The 21,317-nt window shown below is 41.7% G+C and overlaps 22 non-coding genes across 22 annotated transcripts; 12 read left to right on the top strand and 10 right to left on the bottom strand.

The window, feature by feature from the left end:
- Positions 1-391: 391 nt before the first annotated feature.
- trnaw-cca (transfer RNA tryptophan (anticodon CCA)) lies at positions 392-463 on the bottom strand. The gene has a single exon. It is a non-coding gene; the product is annotated as a tRNA-Trp (tRNA).
- Positions 464-630: 167 nt separating this feature from the next.
- Positions 631-703, top strand: trnak-uuu (transfer RNA lysine (anticodon UUU)). Its single transcript has one exon. It is a non-coding gene; the product is annotated as a tRNA-Lys (tRNA).
- A 1,165-nt stretch (positions 704-1,868) lies between these two features.
- trnaw-cca (transfer RNA tryptophan (anticodon CCA)) lies at positions 1,869-1,940 on the bottom strand. The gene has a single exon. It is a non-coding gene; the product is annotated as a tRNA-Trp (tRNA).
- A 167-nt stretch (positions 1,941-2,107) lies between these two features.
- trnak-cuu (transfer RNA lysine (anticodon CUU)) lies at positions 2,108-2,180 on the top strand. The gene has a single exon. It is a non-coding gene; the product is annotated as a tRNA-Lys (tRNA).
- A 1,404-nt stretch (positions 2,181-3,584) lies between these two features.
- trnak-cuu (transfer RNA lysine (anticodon CUU)) lies at positions 3,585-3,657 on the top strand. The gene has a single exon. It is a non-coding gene; the product is annotated as a tRNA-Lys (tRNA).
- Positions 3,658-5,061: 1,404 nt separating this feature from the next.
- On the top strand, positions 5,062-5,134 carry trnak-cuu (transfer RNA lysine (anticodon CUU)). The gene has a single exon. It is a non-coding gene; the product is annotated as a tRNA-Lys (tRNA).
- Positions 5,135-6,299: 1,165 nt separating this feature from the next.
- On the bottom strand, positions 6,300-6,371 carry trnaw-cca (transfer RNA tryptophan (anticodon CCA)). Its single transcript has one exon. It is a non-coding gene; the product is annotated as a tRNA-Trp (tRNA).
- A 167-nt stretch (positions 6,372-6,538) lies between these two features.
- Positions 6,539-6,611, top strand: trnak-cuu (transfer RNA lysine (anticodon CUU)). Its single transcript has one exon. It is a non-coding gene; the product is annotated as a tRNA-Lys (tRNA).
- Positions 6,612-7,776: 1,165 nt separating this feature from the next.
- trnaw-cca (transfer RNA tryptophan (anticodon CCA)) lies at positions 7,777-7,848 on the bottom strand. The gene has a single exon. It is a non-coding gene; the product is annotated as a tRNA-Trp (tRNA).
- A 167-nt stretch (positions 7,849-8,015) lies between these two features.
- On the top strand, positions 8,016-8,088 carry trnak-cuu (transfer RNA lysine (anticodon CUU)). The gene has a single exon. It is a non-coding gene; the product is annotated as a tRNA-Lys (tRNA).
- A 1,165-nt stretch (positions 8,089-9,253) lies between these two features.
- On the bottom strand, positions 9,254-9,325 carry trnaw-cca (transfer RNA tryptophan (anticodon CCA)). The gene has a single exon. It is a non-coding gene; the product is annotated as a tRNA-Trp (tRNA).
- A 167-nt stretch (positions 9,326-9,492) lies between these two features.
- Positions 9,493-9,565, top strand: trnak-uuu (transfer RNA lysine (anticodon UUU)). Its single transcript has one exon. It is a non-coding gene; the product is annotated as a tRNA-Lys (tRNA).
- Positions 9,566-10,730: 1,165 nt separating this feature from the next.
- trnaw-cca (transfer RNA tryptophan (anticodon CCA)) lies at positions 10,731-10,802 on the bottom strand. The gene has a single exon. It is a non-coding gene; the product is annotated as a tRNA-Trp (tRNA).
- A 167-nt stretch (positions 10,803-10,969) lies between these two features.
- trnak-cuu (transfer RNA lysine (anticodon CUU)) lies at positions 10,970-11,041 on the top strand. Its single transcript has one exon. It is a non-coding gene; the product is annotated as a tRNA-Lys (tRNA).
- Positions 11,042-15,117: 4,076 nt separating this feature from the next.
- Positions 15,118-15,189, bottom strand: trnaw-cca (transfer RNA tryptophan (anticodon CCA)). The gene has a single exon. It is a non-coding gene; the product is annotated as a tRNA-Trp (tRNA).
- Positions 15,190-15,356: 167 nt separating this feature from the next.
- trnak-cuu (transfer RNA lysine (anticodon CUU)) lies at positions 15,357-15,428 on the top strand. Its single transcript has one exon. It is a non-coding gene; the product is annotated as a tRNA-Lys (tRNA).
- A 1,165-nt stretch (positions 15,429-16,593) lies between these two features.
- On the bottom strand, positions 16,594-16,665 carry trnaw-cca (transfer RNA tryptophan (anticodon CCA)). Its single transcript has one exon. It is a non-coding gene; the product is annotated as a tRNA-Trp (tRNA).
- A 167-nt stretch (positions 16,666-16,832) lies between these two features.
- Positions 16,833-16,904, top strand: trnak-cuu (transfer RNA lysine (anticodon CUU)). The gene has a single exon. It is a non-coding gene; the product is annotated as a tRNA-Lys (tRNA).
- A 1,165-nt stretch (positions 16,905-18,069) lies between these two features.
- trnaw-cca (transfer RNA tryptophan (anticodon CCA)) lies at positions 18,070-18,141 on the bottom strand. Its single transcript has one exon. It is a non-coding gene; the product is annotated as a tRNA-Trp (tRNA).
- Positions 18,142-18,308: 167 nt separating this feature from the next.
- Positions 18,309-18,381, top strand: trnak-uuu (transfer RNA lysine (anticodon UUU)). The gene has a single exon. It is a non-coding gene; the product is annotated as a tRNA-Lys (tRNA).
- Positions 18,382-19,546: 1,165 nt separating this feature from the next.
- trnaw-cca (transfer RNA tryptophan (anticodon CCA)) lies at positions 19,547-19,618 on the bottom strand. Its single transcript has one exon. It is a non-coding gene; the product is annotated as a tRNA-Trp (tRNA).
- Positions 19,619-19,785: 167 nt separating this feature from the next.
- trnak-cuu (transfer RNA lysine (anticodon CUU)) lies at positions 19,786-19,858 on the top strand. Its single transcript has one exon. It is a non-coding gene; the product is annotated as a tRNA-Lys (tRNA).
- The last annotated feature ends 1,459 nt before the right edge of the window (positions 19,859-21,317 follow it).

Here is a 21,317-nt window from a genome sequence, read left to right as displayed (position 1 = left end):
CACAGACATCAGTTCAACGTTTTTGGAAACTTTAGATAGTTTGATCTATCCAAATCTAACCACTTCTCTTCATATCCTAGCGTTCTGGCCGATTAAACAGTCATATTAACTTTGGTGCACGCTTTTCATAACATCCAGACGTCGAAATACTTCCCCCATCCATAAAATCAAATCCTTGTCAAAGACTTCAGTCTTTGCCTCAGTCTACACAGCATCATCTGATCTGGGAATTTGCAATGTGCCAAGCTTTTATGAGAGACAATTGTCATCGAAAGCAGCAATGGTTTGGTTGTTTTCGTTTCGAGATTTGTACTGTAAGCCACATTGGTACTTGTGCTGATTCAATGACTTCGCTGTTTAAAGAAGTTAGAGATTGCACACATAAAAACCCTGACCACGACGTGATTTGAACACGCAACCTTCTGATCTGGAGTCAGACGCGCTACCGTTGCGCCACGAGGTCTTGGACAAATTGTATCTTTGGAGGGGATGCCTAGTTCAGATTTCGTTGACTGTATCATTTGGAATGGAGGCCTGGTTCTCTGGGGAAATGTTCCATCTGACAATGCCCCCTCGTCAGCACGTGCCTCTGCCCGACAGGTTAGGTGTATGAAAATACATCAATTCAGAGCCCGAATAGCTCAGTCGGTAGAGCATCAGACTTTTAATCTGAGGGTCCAGGGTTCAAGTCCCTGTTCGGGCGCTGCTTTAATGTTCACCTTCCTTCAGTAGAAAGTCTTTCAATACTTGCATTCTGTCAGATTTAAAAATGGCTTTACTGCGAAAGCACACCATGTGAATATCTGAGGACAGCGCCCCGCTTCCAAAAGCATAAAAACATTTTCCAACCAATTAGAGGAGTCACGAAAGTCAGAAAAAACGATCAAATTAATCACTTACCTTTGAAGATCTTCATCTGGTTGCAGTCACAAGAGTCCCAGCTACACAATATATTTTTGTTTTGTTCCATAAAGTCCCTCTTTATATCCCAAAAACTCAGTATTGTTGGCGCGTTGTGATCAGTAATCCACTGGCTCAAAGGCGGTCAAAACAAGCAGACGAATACATCCGAATAGTACCGGTAAAGTTTGTTGAAACATGTCAAACGATTTTTATAATTAATCCTCACGTTGTCAATTGTCTAAATACTCGATAATATTTCAACCGGACAATAGCGTATTCAATAGAAAGGAAAAACAACGAAGGGTGCGCACTTGGTCATGTGCGCAAACCAGCACTGCATGCTTCCTCAGTCCACTGACAGAAGGTCTCATTCTTCTTCATTTTTCAGAAAACAAGCCTTAAACAATGTCTAAAGACTGTTGACATCTAGTGGAAGCCATAGGAACTGTAATCTGGGTCCTAACCCATTAGAAACTCAATAGGCATTCAATTGAAAACTTCCCACATCAAAAAAAAAAACCACTTCCCGGATGGATTTTCCTCAGATTTTCACCTGCCATATCAGTTCTGTTATACTCACAGACATCATGTCAACGGTTTTGGAAACTTTAGAGTGTGATCTATCCAAATCTACCAATTCTATGCATATCCTAGCTTCTGGGGCTGAGTAACAGTCAGTTAACTTTGGGCACGCTTTTCATCCAGACGTCGAAATACTTCCCCCAAGCCATAAGAAGTTAAAATCCGTGTTCAAAGACTTATTTAAGTCTGTCAATCAATCACACAGCATCATCTGATCTGGGAATTTGCAATGTGCCAAGCTTTTATGAGAGACAATTGTCATCGAAAGCAGCAATGGTTTGGTTGTTTTCGTTCGAGATTTGTACTGTAAGCCACATTGGTACTTGTGCTGATTCAATGACTTCGCTGTTTAAAGAAGTTAGAGATTGCACACATAAAAACCCTGACCACGACGTGATTTGAACACGCAACCTTCTGATCTGGAGTCAGACGCGCTACCGTTGCGCCACGAGGTCTTGGACAAATTGTATCTTTGGAGGGGATGCCTAGTTCAGATTTCGTTGACTGTATCATTTGGAATGGAGGCCTGGTTCTCTGGGGAAATGTTCCATCTGACAATGCCCCCTCGTCAGCACGTGCCTCTGCCCGACAGGTTAGGTGTATGAAAATACATCAATTCAGAGCCCGAATAGCTCAGTCGGTAGAGCATCAGACTCTTAATCTGAGGGTCCAGGGTTCAAGTCCCTGTTCGGGCGCTGCTTTAATGTTCACCTTCCTTCAGTAGACAGTCTTTCAATACTTGCATTCTGTCAGATTTAAAAATGGCTTTACTGCGAAAGCACACCATGTGAATATCTGAGGACAGCGCCCCGCTTCCAAAAGCATACAAACATTTTCCAACCAATTAGAGGAGTCACGAAAGTCAGAAATAGCGATCAAATTAATCACTTACCTTTGAAGATCTTCATCTGGTTGCAGTCACAAGAGTCCCAGCTACGCAATATATTTTTGTTTTGTTCCATAAAGTCCCTCTTTATATCCCAAAAACTCAGTATTGTTGGCGCGTTGTGATCAGTAATCCACTGGCTCAAAGGCGGTCAAAACACGCAGACGAATACGTCCGAATAGTACCGGTAAAGTTTGTTGAAACATGTCAAACGATTTTTATAATTAATCCTCACGTTGTCAATTGTCTAAATACTCGATAATATTTCAACCGGACAATAGCGTATTCAATAGAAAGGAAAAACAACGAAGGGTGCGCACTTGGTCATGTGCGCAAACCAGCACTGCATGCTTCCTCAGTCCACTGACAGAAGGTCTCATTCTTCTTCATTTTTCAGAAAACAAGCCTTAAACAATGTCTAAAGACTGTTGACATCTAGTGGAAGCCATAGGAACTGCAATCTGGGTCCTAACCCATTAGAAACTCAATAGGCATTCAATTGAAAACTTCCCACATCAAAAAAAAAAACCACTTCCCGGATGGATTTTCCTCAGATTTTCACCTGCCATATCAGTTCTGTTATACTCACAGACATCATTTCAACGGTTTTGGAAACTTTAGAGTGTGATCTATCCAAATCTACCAATTCTATGCATATCCTAGCTTCTGGGCCTGAGTAACAGTCAGTTAACTTTGGGCACGCTTTTCATCCAGACGTCGAAATACTTCCCCCAAGCCATAAGAAGTTAAAATCCGTGTTCAAAGACTTATTTAAGTCTGTCAATCAATCACACAGCATCATCTGATCTGGGAATTTGCAATGTGCCAAGCTTTTATGAGAGACAATTGTCATCGAAAGCAGCAATGGTTTGGTTGTTTTCGTTCAAGATTTGTACTGTAAGCCACATTGGTACTTGTGCTGATTCATTGACTTCGCTGTTTAAAGAAGTTAGAGATTGCACACATAAAAACCCTGACCACGACGTGATTTGAACATACAACCTTCTGATCTGGAGTCAGACGCGCTACAGTTGCGCCACGAGGTCTTGGACAAATTGCATCTTTGGAGGGGATGCCTAGTTCAGATTTCGTTGACTGTATCATTTGGAATGGAGGCCTGGTTCTCTGGGGAAATGTTCCATCTGACAATGCCCCCTCGTCAGCACGTGCCTCTGCCCGACAGGTTAGGTGTATGAAAATACATCAATTCAGAGCCCGAATAGCTCAGTCGGTAGAGCATCAGACTCTTAATCTGAGGGTCCAGGGTTCAAGTCCCTGTTCGGGCGCTGCTTTAATGTTCACCTTCCTTCAGTAGACAGTCTTTCAATACTTGCATTCTGTCAGATTTAAAAATGGCTTTACTGCGAAAGCACACCATGTGAATATCTGAGGACAGCGCCCCGCTTCCAAAAGCATACAAACATTTTCCAACCAATTAGAGGAGTCACGAAAGTCAGAAATAGCGATCAAATTAATCACTTACCTTTGAAGATCTTCATCTGGTTGCAGTCACAAGAGTCCCAGCTACGCAATATATTTTTGTTTTGTTCCATAAAGTCCCTCTTTATATCCCAAAAACTCAGTATTGTTGGCGCGTTGTGATCAGTAATCCACTGGCTCAAAGGCGGTCAAAACACGCAGACGAATACGTCCGAATAGTACCGGTAAAGTTTGTTGAAACATGTCAAATGATTTTTATAATTAATCCTCACGTTGTCAATTGTCTAAATACTCGATAATATTTCAACCGGACAATAGCGTATTCAATAGAAAGGAAAAACAACGAAGGGTGCGCACTTGGTCATGTGCGCAAACCAGCACTGCATGCTTCCTCAGTCCACTGACAGAAGGTCTCATTCTTCTTCATTTTTCAGAAAACAAGCCTTAAACAATGTCTAAAGACTGTTGACATCTAGTGGAAGCCATAGGAACTGCAATCTGGGTCCTAACCCATTAGAAACTCAATAGGCATTCAATTGAAAACTTCCCACATCAAAAAAAAAACCCACTTCCCGGATGGATTTTCCTCAGATTTTCACCTGCCATATCAGTTCTGTTATACTCACAGACATCATGTCAACGGTTTTGGAAACTTTAGAGTGTGATCTATCCAAATCTACCAATTCTATGCATATCCTAGCTTCTGGGCCTGAGTAACAGTCAGTTAACTTTGGGCACGCTTTTCATCCAGACGTCGAAATACTTCCCCCAAGCCATAAGAAGTTAAAATCCGTGTTCAAAGACTTATTTAAGTCTGTCAATCAATCACACAGCATCATCTGATCTGGGAATTTGCAATGTGCCAAGCTTTTATGAGAGACAATTGTCATCGAAAGCAGCAATGGTTTGGTTGTTTTCGTTCGAGATTTGTACTGTAAGCCACATTGGTACTTGTGCTGATTCATTGACTTCGCTGTTTAAAGAAGTTAGAGATTGCACACATAAAAACCCTGACCACGACGTGATTTGAACATACAACCTTCTGATCTGGAGTCAGACGCGCTACAGTTGCGCCACGAGGTCTTTGACAAATTCCATCTTTGGAGGGGATGCCTAGTTCAGATTTCGTTGACTGTATCATTTGGAATGGAGGCCTGGTTCTCTGGGGAAATGTTCCATCTGACAATGCCCCCTCGTCAGCACGTGCCTCTGCCCGACAGGTTAGGTGTATGAAAATACATCAATTCAGAGCCCGAATAGCTCAGTCGGTAGAGCATCAGACTCTTAATCTGAGGGTCCAGGGTTCAAGTCCCTGTTCGGGCGCTGCTTTAATGTTCACCTTCCTTCAGTAGACAGTCTTTCAATACTTGCATTCTGTCAGATTTAAAAATGGCTTTACTGCGAAAGCACACCATGTGAATATCTGAGGACAGCGCCCCGCTTCCAAAAGCATACAAACATTTTCCAACCAATTAGAGGAGTCACGAAAGTCAGAAATAGCGATCAAATTAATCACTTACCTTTGAAGATCTTCATCTGGTTGCAGTCACAAGAGTCCCAGCTACACAATATATTTTTGTTTTGTTCCATAAAGTCCCTCTTTATAACCCAAAAACTCAGTATTGTTGGCGCGTTGTGATCAGTAATCCACTGGCTCAAAGGCGGTCAAAACACGCAGACGAATACGTCCGAATAGTACCGGTAAAGTTTGTTGAAACATGTCAAACGATTTTTATAATTAATCCTCACGTTGTCAATTGTCTAAATACTCGATAATATTTCAACCGGACAATAGCGTATTCAATAGAAAGGAAAAACAACGAAGGGTGCGCACTTGGTCATGTGCGCAAACCAGCACTGCATGCTTCCTCAGTCCACTGACAGAAGGTCTCATTCTTCTTCATTTTTCAGAAAACAAGCCTTAAACAATGTCTAAAGACTGTTGACATCTAGTGGAAGCCATAGGAACTGCAATCTGGGTCCTAACCCATTAGAAACTCAATAGGCATTCAATTGAAAACTTCCCACATCAAAAAAAAAAACCACTTCCCGGATGGATTTTCCTCAGATTTTCACCTGCCATATCAGTTCTGTTATACTCACAGACATCATTTCAACGGTTTTGGAAACTTTAGAGTGTGATCTATCCAAATCTACCAATTCTATGCATATCCTAGCTTCTGGGCCTGAGTAACAGTCAGTTAACTTTGGGCACGCTTTTCATCCAGACGTCGAAATACTTCCCCCAAGCCATAAGAAGTTAAAATCCGTGTTCAAAGACTTATTTAAGTCTGTCAATCAATCACACAGCATCATCTGATCTGGGAATTTGCAATGTGCCAAGCTTTTATGAGAGACAATTGTCATCGAAAGCAGCAATGGTTTGGTTGTTTTCGTTCGAGATTTGTACTGTAAGCCACATTGGTACTTGTGCTGATTCAATGACTTCGCTGTTTAAAGAAGTTAGAGATTGCACACATAAAAACCCTGACCACGACGTGATTTGAACACGCAACCTTCTGATCTGGAGTCAGACGCGCTACCGTTGCGCCACGAGGTCTTGGACAAATTGTATCTTTGGAGGGGATGCCTAGTTCAGATTTCGTTGACTGTATCATTTGGAATGGAGGCCTGGTTCTCTGGGGAAATGTTCCATCTGACAATGCCCCCTCGTCAGCACGTGCCTCTGCCCGGCAGGTTAGGTGTATGAAAATAAGTAAATTCAGAGCCCGAATAGCTCAGTCGGTAGAGCATCAGACTCTTAATCTGAGGGTCCAGGGTTCAAGTCCCTGTTCGGGCGCTGCTTTAATGTTCACCTTCCTTCAGTAGACAGTCTTTCAATACTTGCATTCTGTCAGATTTAAAAATGGCTTTACTGCGAAAGCACACCATGTGAATATCTGAGGACAGCGCCCCGCTTCCAAAAGCATACAAACATTTTCCAACCAATTAGAGGAGTCACGAAAGTCAGAAATAGCGATCAAATTAATCACTTACCTTTGAAGATCTTCATCTGGTTGCAGTCACAAGAGTCCCAGCTACACAATATATTTTTGTTTTGTTCCATAAAGTCCCTCTTTATAACCCAAAAACTCAGTATTGTTGGCGCGTTGTGATCAGTAATCCACTGGCTCAAAGGCGGTCAAAACACGCAGACGAATACGTCCGAATAGTACCGGTAAAGTTTGTTGAAACATGTCAAACGATTTTTATAATTAATCCTCACGTTGTCAATTGTCTAAATACTCGATAATATTTCAACCGGACAATAGCGTATTCAATAGAAAGGAAAAACAACGAAGGGTGCGCACTTGGTCATGTGCGCAAACCAGCACTGCATGCTTCCTCAGTCCACTGACAGAAGGTCTCATTCTTCTTCATTTTTCAGAAAACAAGCCTTAAACAATGTCTAAAGACTGTTGACATCTAGTGGAAGCCATAGGAACTGCAATCTGGGTCCTAACCCATTAGAAACTCAATAGGCATTCAATTGAAAACTTCCCACATCAAAAAAAAAACCCACTTCCCGGATGGATTTTCCTCAGATTTTCACCTGCCATATCAGTTCTGTTATACTCACAGACATCATTTCAACGGTTTTGGAAACTTTAGAGTGTGATCTATCCAAATCTACCAATTCTATGCATATCCTAGCTTCTGGGCCTGAGTAACAGTCAGTTAACTTTGGGCACGCTTTTCATCCAGACGTCGAAATACTTCCCCCAAGCCATAAGAAGTTAAAATCCGTGTTCAAAGACTTATTTAAGTCTGTCAATCAATCACACAGCATCATCTGATCTGGGAATTTGCAATGTGCCAAGCTTTTATGAGAGACAATTGTCATCGAAAGCAGCAATGGTTTGGTTGTTTTCGTTCGAGATTTGTACTGTAAGCCACATTGGTACTTGTGCTGATTCAATGACTTCGCTGTTTAAAGAAGTTAGAGATTGCACACATAAAAACCCTGACCACGACGTGATTTGAACACGCAACCTTCTGATCTGGAGTCAGACGCGCTACCGTTGCGCCACGAGGTCTTGGACAAATTGTATCTTTGGAGGGGATGCCTAGTTCAGATTTCGTTGACTGTATCATTTGGAATGGAGGCCTGGTTCTCTGGGGAAATGTTCCATCTGACAATGCCCCCTCGTCAGCACGTGCCTCTGCCCGACAGGTTAGGTGTATGAAAATACATCAATTCAGAGCCCGAATAGCTCAGTCGGTAGAGCATCAGACTCTTAATCTGAGGGTCCAGGGTTCAAGTCCCTGTTCGGGCGCTGCTTTAATGTTCACCTTCCTTCAGTAGACAGTCTTTCAATACTTGCATTCTGTCAGATTTAAAAATGGCTTTACTGCGAAAGCACACCATGTGAATATCTGAGGACAGCGCCCCGCTTCCAAAAGCATACAAACATTTTCCAACCAATTAGAGGAGTCACGAAAGTCAGAAATAGCGATCAAATTAATCACTTACCTTTGAAGATCTTCATCTGGTTGCAGTCACAAGAGTCCCAGCTACACAATACATTTTTGTTTTGTTCGATAAAGTCCCTCTTTATATCCCAAAAACTCAGTATTGTTGGCGCGTTGTGATCAGTAATCCACTGGCTCAAAGGCGGTCAAAACACGCAGACGAATACGTCCGAATAGTACCGGTAAAGTTTGTTGAAACATGTCAAACGATTTTTATAATTAATCCTCACGTTGTCAATTGTCTAAATACTCGATAATATTTCAACCGGACAATAGCGTATTCAATAGAAAGGAAAAACAACGAAGGGTGCGCACTTGGTCATGTGCGCAAACCAGCACTGCATGCTTCCTCAGTCCACTGACAGAAGGTCTCATTCTTCTTCATTTTTCAGAAAACAAGCCTTAAACAATGTCTAAAGACTGTTGACATCTAGTGGAAGCCATAGGAACTGCAATCTGGGTCCTAACCCATTAGAAACTCAATAGGCATTCAATTGAAAACTTCCCACATCAAAAAAAAAAACCACTTCCCGGATGGATTTTCCTCAGATTTTCACCTGCCATATCAGTTCTGTTATACTCACAGACATCATTTCAACGGTTTTGGAAACTTTAGAGTGTGATCTATCCAAATCTACCAATTCTATGCATATCCTAGCTTCTGGGCCTGAGTAACAGTCAGTTAACTTTGGGCACGCTTTTCATCCAGACGTCGAAATACTTCCCCCAAGCCATAAGAAGTTAAAATCCGTGTTCAAAGACTTATTTAAGTCTGTCAATCAATCACACAGCATCATCTGATCTGGGAATTTGCAATGTGCCAAGCTTTTATGAGAGACAATTGTCATCGAAAGCAGCAATGGTTTGGTTGTTTTCGTTCGAGATTTGTACTGTAAGCCACATTGGTACTTGTGCTGATTCAATGACTTCGCTGTTTAAAGAAGTTAGAGATTGCACACATAAAAACCCTGACCACGACGTGATTTGAACACGCAACCTTCTGATCTGGAGTCAGACGCGCTACCGTTGCGCCACGAGGTCTTGGACAAATTGTATCTTTGGAGGGGATGCCTAGTTCAGATTTCGTTGACTGTATCATTTGGAATGGAGGCCTGGTTCTCTGGGGAAATGTTCCATCTGACAATGCCCCCTCGTCAGCACGTGCCTCTGCCCGACAGGTTAGGTGTATGAAAATACATCAATTCAGAGCCCGAATAGCTCAGTCGGTAGAGCATCAGACTTTTAATCTGAGGGTCCAGGGTTCAAGTCCCTGTTCGGGCGCTGCTTTAATGTTCACCTTCCTTCAGTAGAAAGTCTTTCAATACTTGCATTCTGTCAGATTTAAAAATGGCTTTACTGCGAAAGCACACCATGTGAATATCTGAGGACAGCGCCCCGCTTCCAAAAGCATAAAAACATTTTCCAACCAATTAGAGGAGTCACGAAAGTCAGAAAAAACGATCAAATTAATCACTTACCTTTGAAGATCTTCATCTGGTTGCAGTCACAAGAGTCCCAGCTACACAATATATTTTTGTTTTGTTCCATAAAGTCCCTCTTTATATCCCAAAAACTCAGTATTGTTGGCGCGTTGTGATCAGTAATCCACTGGCTCAAAGGCGGTCAAAACAAGCAGACGAATACATCCGAATAGTACCGGTAAAGTTTGTTGAAACATGTCAAACGATTTTTATAATTAATCCTCACGTTGTCAATTGTCTAAATACTCGATAATATTTCAACCGGACAATAGCGTATTCAATAGAAAGGAAAAACAACGAAGGGTGCGCACTTGGTCATGTGCGCAAACCAGCACTGCATGCTTCCTCAGTCCACTGACAGAAGGTCTCATTCTTCTTCATTTTTCAGAAAACAAGCCTTAAACAATGTCTAAAGACTGTTGACATCTAGTGGAAGCCATAGGAACTGTAATCTGGGTCCTAACCCATTAGAAACTCAATAGGCATTCAATTGAAAACTTCCCACATCAAAAAAAAAAACCACTTCCCGGATGGATTTTCCTCAGATTTTCACCTGCCATATCAGTTCTGTTATACTCACAGACATCATTTCAACGGTTTTGGAAACTTTAGAGTGTGATCTATCCAAATCTACCAATTCTATGCATATCCTAGCTTCTGGGCCTGAGTAACAGGCAGTTAACTTTGGGCACGCTTTTCATCCAGACGTCGAAATACTTCCCCCAAGCCATAAGAAGTTAAAATCCGTGTTCAAAGACTTATTTAAGTCTGTCAATCAATCACACAGCATCATCTGATCTGGGAATTTGCAATGTGCCAAGCTTTTATGAGAGACAATTGTCATCGAAAGCAGCAATGGTTTGGTTGTTTTCGTTCGAGATTTGTACTGTAAGCCACATTGGTACTTGTGCTGATTCAATGACTTCGCTGTTTAAAGAAGTTAGAGATTGCACACATAAAAACCCTGACCACGACGTGATTTGAACACGCAACCTTCTGATCTGGAGTCAGACGCGCTACCGTTGCGCCACAAGGTCTTGGACAAATTGTATCTTTGGAGGGGATGCCTAGTTCAGATTTCGTTGACTGTATCATTTGGAATGGAGGCCTGGTTCTCTGGGGAAATGTTCCATCTGACAATGCCCCCTCGTCAGCACGTGCCTCTGCCCGACAGGTTAGGTGTATGAAAATAAGTCAACTCAGAGCCCAATAGCTCAGTCGGTAGAGCATCAGACTCTTAATCTGAGGGTCCAGGGTTCAAGTCCCTGTTCGGGAGCTGCTTTAACCTCTCTGGGGTATGTGGGACGATTTCGTCCCACCTACGTAACAGCTACTGGAATTCCAGTGGCGCGATTTTTGAATCGTTAGAAATACTATAACTTCAATTTCTCAAACATATGACTATTTCACAGCTATTTAAAGACAAGAATCTCGTTAATCTAACCCCACTGTCCGATTTCAAAAAGGCTTTACAACGAAAGCAAAACAGATTATGTCAGTAGAGTGCCCAGCCAGAAAAAATCTGACACCCATTTTTCAAGCTAGCATATCATGTCACATAAACCCAAACCACAGCTAAATGCAGCACTAACCTTTGATGATCTTCATCAGATGACACACCTAGGACATTGTGTTATACAATACATGCATGTCTGTTCAATCAAGTTCATATTTATATCAAAAACCAGCTTTTTACATTAGCATGTGACGTTCAGAAAAAGCATAACCACCGCAAACTTCCGTTGAATTTACTAACAGTTTGCTAAATTACTCACGATAAACGTTCACAAAAAGCATAACAATTATTTTAAGAATTATAGATACATTACCCCTCTATGCACTCGATATGTCCGATTTTAAAATAGCTTTTCGGATGAAGCACATTTTGCAATAATCTAAGTACATAGCCCGGCATTACAGGGCTAGCTATTTAGATACCCACCCAGGTCAGCATCCACCAAAATCACATTTCCTATAAGAAAAATGTTCTTACCTTGCTTGTTCTTCATCAGAATACACTGCCAGGACTTCTACTTCAATAACAAATGTTGGTTTGGTCCCAAATAATCCATCGTTATATCCAAACAGCGACGTTTTGTTCGTGAGTTCTAGAATGCTTCTTCGCGGTGTCGCGCATGGCGCATTGGCGTGTCAAAAATGTCTAAATATTCCATTACCGTACTTCGAAGCATGTCAACCGCTGTTTAAAACCAATTTTTATGCCATTTATGTCGTAGAGAAGTGATAATATTCCGACCGGGAGTATGCATTGAGCCTAAACAGCCGAATAAAATTTCTCCTCAGAAGCGACTCATGCACGCGCATCATTGAAAGGTCCTCCGAGCAGCCACTTACAAAAGGCGATAATATGTTTCAACCTGAGGCTCCCTCGTAAACCTTCAGTTATTTCGCGGGCTCTGAGAGCCTATTGGAGCCCTGGGAATTGTCACGTTACAGCTAAGATCCTTACTTTTCAATAAAAAGATGCAAGACGCACGACTCCTTGTCAGACAGGGTACTTCCTGCTTGAAACCTTGTCAGGTTTTTGCCTGCCATAGGAGTTCTGTTATACTCACAGACACCATTCAAACAGTTTTAGAAAATTCAGAGTGTTTTCTATCCAAACCTGAACAATAATATGCATATTCTAGCTTCTGAGTTGGTGTAGGAGGCAGTTAAAAATGGGAACATATTTTTCCAAAATTCTCAATACTGCCCCCTAGCCCAGACAGGTTAATGTTCACCTTCCTTCAGTAGGCAGTCTTTCAATACTTGCATTCTGTCAGATTTAAAAATGGCTTTACTGCGAAAGCACACCATGTGATTATCTGAGGACAGCGCCCCGCTTCCAAAAGCATACAAACATTTTCCAACCAATTAGAGGAGTCACGAAAGTCAGAAATAGCGATCAAATTAATCACTTACCTTTGAAGATCTTCATCTGGTTGCAGTCACAAGAGTCCCAGCTACACAATACATTTTTGTTTTGTTCCATAAAGTCCCTCTTTATATCCCAAAAACTCAGTTTTGTTGGCGCGTTGTGATCAGTAATCCATTGGCTCAAAGGCGGTTCAAAACACGCAGACAGAACGAACGTGCCGAATAGACCGGTAAAGTTTGTTGAAACATGTCAAACGCCTTTTATAATTAATCCTCAACGTTGTCAATTGTCTAAATACTCGATTAATATTTCAACCGACAATAGCGTATTCCAATAGAAAGGAAAACCAACGAAGGGTGCGCACTTGGTCATGTGCGCAAACCAGCACTGGCATGCTTCCTCAGTCCACTGACAGAAGGTCTCATTCTTCTTCATTTTTCATAACACAAGCCTTAAACTATTAAGTACATGTGGGAAAAGAACTCGTACCACCTACGTAACGCCACTGAAAATCCCGTGAGCGCGATTTTTTGAATCGTTAAGAAATGCTATAACTTCAATTTCTCAAACATTAGACTATTCACAGTATTTAAAGACAGAAATTCTGTTATCTACTCCACTGTCCGATTTCAAACGGTTTACAACGAAAGCAAACATTAGTATATGTCAGCAGAGTACCCAGCCAGAAAAAATCAGACACCCATTTTTCAAGCTAGCATATCATGTCACATAAACCCAAACCACAGCTAAATGCAGCACTAACCTTTTATAATCTTCATCAGATGACACACCTAGGACATTGTGTTATACAATACATGCATGTCTGTTCAATCAAGTTCATATTTATATCAAAAACCAGCTTTTACATTAGCATGTGACGTTCAGAAAAAGCATAACCACCGCAAACTTCCGGTGAATTTACTAACAGTTTGCTAAATTACTCACGATAAACGTTCACAAAAAGCATAACAATTATTTTAAGAATTATAGATACATTACCCCTCTATGCACTCGATATGTCCGATTTTAAAATAGCTTTTCGGATGAAGCACATTTTGCAATAATCTAAGTACATAGCCCGGCATTACAGGGCTAGCTATTTAGATACCCACCCAGGTCAGCATCCACCAAAATCACATTTCCTATAAGAAAGATGTTCTTACCTTGCTTGTTCTTCATCAGAATACACTGCCAGGACTTCTACTTCAATAACAAATGTTGGTTTGGTCCCAAATAATCCATCGTTATATCCAAACAGCGACGTTTTGTTCGTGAGTTCTAGAATGCTTCTTCGCGGTGTCGCGCATGGCGCATTGGCGTGTCAAAAATGTCTAAATATTCCATTACCGTACTTCGAAGCATGTCAACCGCTGTTTAAAACCAATTTTTATGCCATTTATGTCGTAGAGAAGTGTTAATATTCCGACCGGGAGTATGCATTGAGCCTAAACAGCCGAATAAAATTTCTCCTCAGAAGCGACTCATGCACGCGCATCATTGAAAGGTCCTCCGAGCATCCACTTACAAAAGGCGATAATATATTTCAACCTGAGGTTCCCTCGTAAACCTTCAGTTATTTCGCGGGCTCTGAGAGCCTATTGGAGCCCTGGGAATTGTCACGTTACAGCTAAGATCCTTACTTTTCAATAAAAAGAGGTAAGACGCACGACTCCTTGTCAGACAGGGTACTTCCTGCTTGAAACCTTGTCAGGTTTTTGCCTGCCATAGGAGTTCTGTTATACTCACAGACACCATTCAAACAGTTTTAGAAAATTCAGAGTGTTTTCTATCCAAACCTGAACAATAATATGCATATTCTAGCTTCTGAGTTGGTGTAGGAGGCAGTTAAAAATGGGAACATATTTTTTCCAAAATTCTCAATACTGCCCCCTATACCAAACAGGTTAAACAATGTCTAAAGACTGTTGACATCTAGTGGAAGCCATAGGAACTGCAATCTGGGTCCTAACCCATTAGATACTCAATAGGCATTCAATTGAAAACTTCCCACATCAAAAAAAAATCCCACTTCCCGGATGGATTTTCCTCAGATTTTCACCTGCCATATCAGTTCTGTTATACTCACAGACATCATTTTAATGGTTTTGGAAACTTTAGAGTGTGATCTATCCAAATCTACCAATTCTATGCATATCCTAGCTTCTGGGCCTGAGTAACAGGCAGTTAACTTTGGGCACGCTTTTCATCCAGACGTCGAAATACTTCCCCCAAGCCATAAGAAGTTAAAATCCGTGTTCAAAGACTTATTTAAGTCTGTCAATCAATCACACAGCATCATCTGATCTGGGAATTTGCAATGTGCCAGGCTTTTATGAGAGACAATTGTCATCGAAAGCAGCAATGGTTTGGTTGTTTTCGTTCGAGATTTGTACTGTAAGCCACATTGGTACTTGTGCTGATTCAATGACTTCGCTGTTTAAAGAAGTTAGAGATTGCACACATAAAAACCCTGACCACGACGTGATTTGAACACGCAACCTTCTGATCTGGAGTCAGACGCGCTACCGTTGCGCCACGAGGTCTTGGACAAATTGTATCTTTGGAGGGGATGCCTAGTTCAGATTTCGTTGACTGTATCATTTGGAATGGAGGCCTGGTTCTCTGGGGAAATGTTCCATCTGACAATGCCCCCTCGTCAGCACGTGCCTCTGCCCGACAGGTTAGGTGTATGAAAATAAGTCAATTCAGAGCCCAATAGCTCAGTCGGTAGAGCATCAGACTCTTAATCTGAGGGTCCAGGGTTCAAGTCCCTGTTCGGGCGTTGCTTTAATGTTCACCTTCCTTCAGTAGGCAGTCTTTCAATACTTGCATTCTGTCAGATTTAAAAATGGCTTTACTGCGAAAGCACACCATGTGATTATCTGAGGACAGCGCCCCGCTTCCAAAAGCATACAAACATTTTCCAACCAATTAGAGGAGTCACGAAAGTCAGAAATAGCGATCAAATTAATCACTTACCTTTGAAGATCTTCATCTGGTTGCAGTCACAAGAGTCCCAGCTACACAATATATTTTTGTTTTGTTCCATAAAGTCCCTCTTTATATCCCAAAAACTCAGTATTGTTGGCGCGTTGTGATCAGTAATCCATTGGCTCAAAGGCGGTCAAAACACGCAGACGAATACGTCCGAATAGTACCGGTAAAGTTTGTTGAAACATGTCAAACGATTTTTATAATTAATCCTCACGTTGTCAATTGTCTAAATACTCGATAATATTTCAACCGGACAATAGCGTATTCAATAGAAAGGAAAAACAACGAAGGGTGCGCACTTGGTCATGTGCGCAAACCAGCACTGCATGCTTCCTCAGTCCACTGACAGAAGGTCTCATTCTTCTTCATTTTTCAGAAAACAAGCCTTAAACAATGTCTAAAGACTGTTGACATCTAGTGGAAGCCATAGGAACTGCAATCTGGGTCCTAACCCATTAGATACTCAATAGGCATTCAATTGAAAACTTCCCACATCAAAAAAAAATCCCACTTCCCGGATGGATTTTCCTCAGATTTTCACCTGCCATATCAGTTCTGTTATACTCACAGACATCATTTTAATGGTTTTGGAAACTTTAGAGTGTGATCTATCCAAATCTACCAATTCTATGCATATCCTAGCTTCTGGGCCTGAGTAACAGGCAGTTAACTTTGGGCACGCTTTTCATCCAGACGTCGAAATACTTCCCCCAAGCCATAAGAAGTTAAAATCCGTGTTCAAAGACTTATTTAAGTCTGTCAATCAATCACACAGCATCATCTGATCTGGGAATTTGCAATGTGCCAGGCTTTTATGAGAGACAATTGTCATCGAAAGCAGCAATGGTTTGGTTGTTTTCGTTCGAGATTTGTACTGTAAGCCACATTGGTACTTGTGCTGATTCAATGACTTCGCTGTTTAAAGAAGTTAGAGATTGCACACATAAAAACCCTGACCACGACGTGATTTGAACACGCAACCTTCTGATCTGGAGTCAGACGCGCTACCGTTGCGCCACGAGGTCTTGGACAAATTGTATCTTTGGAGGGGATGCCTAGTTCAGATTTCGTTGACTGTATCATTTGGAATGGAGGCCTGGTTCTCTGGGGAAATGTTCCATCTGACAATGCCCCCTCGTGAGCACGTGCCTCTGCCCGACAGGTTAGGTGTATGAAAATAAGTCAATTCAGAGCCCAATAGCTCAGTCGGTAGAGCATCAGACTCTTAATCTGAGGGTCCAGGGTTCAAGTCCCTGTTCGGGCGTTGCTTTAATGTTCACCTTCCTTCAGTAGGCAGTCTTTCAATACTTGCATTCTGTCAGATTTAAAAATGGCTTTACTGCGAAAGCACACCATGTGATTATCTGAGGACAGCGCCCCGCTTCCAAAAGCATACAAACATTTTCCAACCAATTAGAGGAGTCACGAAAGTCAGAAATAGCGATCAAATTAATCACTTACCTTTGAAGATCTTCATCTGGTTGCAGTCACAAGAGTCCCAGCTACACAATACATTTTTGTTTTGTTCCATAAAGTCCCTCTTTATATCCCAAAAACTCAGTTTTGTTGGCGCGTTGTGATCAGTAATCCATTGGCTCAAAGGCGGTCAAAACACGCAGACGAATACGTCCGAATAGTACCGGTAAAGTTTGTTGAAACATGTCAAACGATTTTTATAATTAATCCTCACGTTGTCAATTGTCTAAATACTCGATAATATTTCAACCGGACAATAGCGTATTCAATAGAAAGGAAAAACAACGAAGGGTGCGCACTTGGTCATGTGCGCAAACCAGCACTGCATGCTTCCTCAGTCCACTGACAGAAGGTCTCATTCTTCTTCATTTTTCAGAAAACAAGCCTTAAACAATGTCTAAAGACTGTTGACATCTAGTGGAAGCCATAGGAACTGCAATCTGGGTCCTAACCCATTAGATACTCAATAGGCATTCAATTGAAAACTTCCCACATCAAAAAAAAATCCCACTTCCCGGATGGATTTTCCTCAGATTTTCACCTGCCATATCAGTTCTGTTATACTCACAGACATCATTTTAATGGTTTTGGAAACTTTAGAGTGTGATCTATCCAAATCTACCAATTCTATGCATATCCTAGCTTCTGGGCCTGAGTAACAGGCAGTTAACTTTGGGCACGCTTTTCATCCAGACGTCGAAATACTTCCCCCAAGCCATAAGAAGTTAAAATCCGTGTTCAAAGACTTATTTAAGTCTGTCAATCAATCACACAGCATCATCTGATCTGGGAATTTGCAATGTGCCAGGCTTTTATGAGAGACAATTGTCATCGAAAGCAGCAATGGTTTGGTTGTTTTCGTTCGAGATTTGTACTGTAAGCCACATTGGTACTTGTGCTGATTCAATGACTTCGCTGTTTAAAGAAGTTAGAGATTGCACACATAAAAACCCTGACCACGACGTGATTTGAACACACAACCTTCTGATCTGGAGTCAGACGCGCTACCGTTGCGCCACGAGGTCTTGGACAAATTGTATCTTTGGAGGGGATGCCTAGTTCAGATTTCGTTGACTGTATCATTTGGAATGGAGGCCTGGTTCTCTGGGGAAATGTTCCATCTGACAATGCCCCCTCGTGAGCACGTGCCTCTGCCCGGCAGGTTAGGTGTATGAAAATAAGTAAATTCAGAGCCCGAATTGCTCAGTCGGTAGAGCATCAGACTTTTAATCTGAGGGTCCAGGTTTCAAGTCCCTGTTTGGGCGCTGCTTTAATGTTCACCTTCCTTCAGTAGGCAGTCTTTCAATACTTGCATTCTGTCAGATTTAAAAATGGCTTTACTGCGAAAGCACACCATGTGATTATCTGAGGACAGCGCCCCGCTTCCAAAAGCATACAAACATTTTCCAACCAATTAGAGGAGTCACGAAAGTCAGAAATAGCGATCAAATTAATCACTTACCTTTGAAGATCTTCATCTGGTTGCAGTCACAAGAGTCCCAGCTACACAATACATTTTTGTTTTGTTCCATAAAGTCCCTCTTTATATCCCAAAAACTCAGTTTTGTTGGCGCGTTGTGATCAGTAATCCATTGGCTCAAAGGCGGTCAAAACACGCAGACGAATACGTCCGAATAGTACCGGTAAAGTTTGTTGAAACATGTCAAACGATTTTTATAATTAATCCTCACGTTGTCAATTGTCTAAATACTCGATAATATTTCAACCGGACAATAGCGTATTCAATAGAAAGGAAAAACAACGAAGGGTGCGCACTTGGTCATGTGCGCAAACCAGCACTGCATGCTTCCTCAGTCCACTGACAGAAGGTCTCATTCTTCTTCATTTTTCAGAAAACAAGCCTTAAACAATGTCTAAAGACTGTTGACATCTAGTGGAAGCCATAGGAACTGCAATCTGGGTCCTAACCCATTAGATACTCAATAGGCATTCAATTGAAAACTTCCCACATCAAAAAAAAATCCCACTTCCCGGATGGATTTTCCTCAGATTTTCACCTGCCATATCAGTTCTGTTATACTCACAGACATCATTTTAATGGTTTTGGAAACTTTAGAGTGTGATCTATCCAAATCTACCAATTCTATGCATATCCTAGCTTCTGGGCCTGAGTAACAGGCAGTTAACTTTGGGCACGCTTTTCATCCAGACGTCGAAATACTTCCCCCAAGCCATAAGAAGTTAAAATCCGTGTTCAAAGACTTATTTAAGTCTGTCAATCAATCACACAGCATCATCTGATCTGGGAATTTGCAATGTGCCAGGCTTTTATGAGAGACAATTGTCATCGAAAGCAGCAATGGTTTGGTTGTTTTCGTTCGAGATTTGTACTGTAAGCCACATTGGTACTTGTGCTGATTCAATGACTTCGCTGTTTAAAGAAGTTAGAGATTGCACACATAAAAACCCTGACCACGACGTGATTTGAACACACAACCTTCTGATCTGGAGTCAGACGCGCTACCGTTGCGCCACGAGGTCTTGGACAAATTGTATCTTTGGAGGGGATGCCTAGTTCAGATTTCGTTGACTGTATCATTTGGAATGGAGGCCTGGTTCTCTGGGGAAATGTTCCATCTGACAATGCCCCCTCGTCAGCACGTGCCTCTGCCCGACAGGTTAGGTGTATGAAAATAATTCAATTCAGAGCCCGAATAGCTCAGTCGGTAGAGCATCAGACTCTTAATCTGAGGGTCCAGGGTTCAAGTCCCTGTTCCGGCGTTGCTTTAATGTTCACCTTCCTTCAGTAGGCAGTCTTTCAATACTTGCATTCTGTCAGATTTAAAAATGGCTTTACTGCGAAAGCACACCATGTGATTATCTGAGGACAGCGCCCCGCTTCCAAAAGCATACAAACATTTTCCAACCAATTAGAGGAGTCACGAAAGTCAGAAATAGCGATCAAATTAATCACTTACCTTTGAAGATCTTCATCTGGTTGCAGTCACAAGAGTCCCAGCTACACAATACATTTTTGTTTTGTTCCATAAAGTCCCTCTTTATATCCCAAAAACTCAGTTTTGTTGGCGCGTTGTGATCAGTAATCCATTGGCTCAAAGGCGGTCAAAACACGCAGACGAATACGTCCGAATAGTACCGGTAAAGTTTGTTGAAACATGTCAAACGATTTTTATAATTAATCCTCACGTTGTCAATTGTCTAAATACTCGATAATATTTCAACCGGACAATAGCGTATTCAATAGAAAGGAAAAACAACGAAGGGTGCGCACTTGGTCATGTGCGCAAACCAGCACTGCATGCTTCCTCAGTCCACTGACAGAAGGTCTCATTCTTCTTCATTTTTCAGAAAACAAGCCTTAAACAATGTCTAAAGACTGTTGACATCTAGTGGAAGCCATAGGAACTGCAATCTGGGTCCTAACCCATTAGATACTCAATAGGCATTCAATTGAAAACTTCCCACATCAAAAAAAAATCCCACTTCCCGGATGGATTTTCCTCAGATTTTCACCTGCCATATCAGTTCTGTTATACTCACAGACATCATTTTAATGGTTTTGGAAACTTTAGAGTGTGATCTATCCAAATCTACCAATTCTATGCATATCCTAGCTTCTGGGCCTGAGTAACAGGCAGTTAACTTTGGGCACGCTTTTCATCCAGACGTCGAAATACTTCCCCCAAGCCATAAGAAGTTAAAATCCGTGTTCAAAGACCTTATTTAAGTCTGTCAATCAATCACACAGCATCATCTGATCTGGGAATTTGCAATATGCCAGGCTTTTATGAGAGACCAATTGTCATCGAAAGCAGCAATGGTTTGGTTGTTTTCGTTCGAGATTTGTACTGTAAGCCACCATTGTACTTGTGCTGATTCAATGACTTCGCTGTTTAAAGAAGTTAGAGATTTGCAACACATAAAAACCCTGACCCACGCCGTGATTTTGAACACCACACCCTTCTGATCTGGAGTCAGACGCGCTACCGTTGCGCCACGAGGTCTTGGACAAATTGTATCTTTGGAGGGGGAATGCCTAGTTCAGGATTTTCGTTGACTGTATCATTTTGGAATGGAGGCTGGTTCTCTCTGGGGAACATGTTCCATCTGACAAGCCCCCCCTCGTGAGCACGTGCCTCTGCCCGGCAGGTTAGGTGTATGAAAATAAGTAAATTCAGAGCCCGAATTGCTCAGTCGGTAGAGCATCAGACTTTTAATC

Source organism: Salmo trutta, unplaced genomic scaffold (genome assembly GCF_901001165.1).
Source record: "Salmo trutta unplaced genomic scaffold, fSalTru1.1, whole genome shotgun sequence".
NCBI classification, from domain to species: domain Eukaryota; kingdom Metazoa; phylum Chordata; class Actinopteri; order Salmoniformes; family Salmonidae; genus Salmo; species Salmo trutta.
This window is presented reverse-complemented; position numbering and strand designations above follow the sequence as displayed.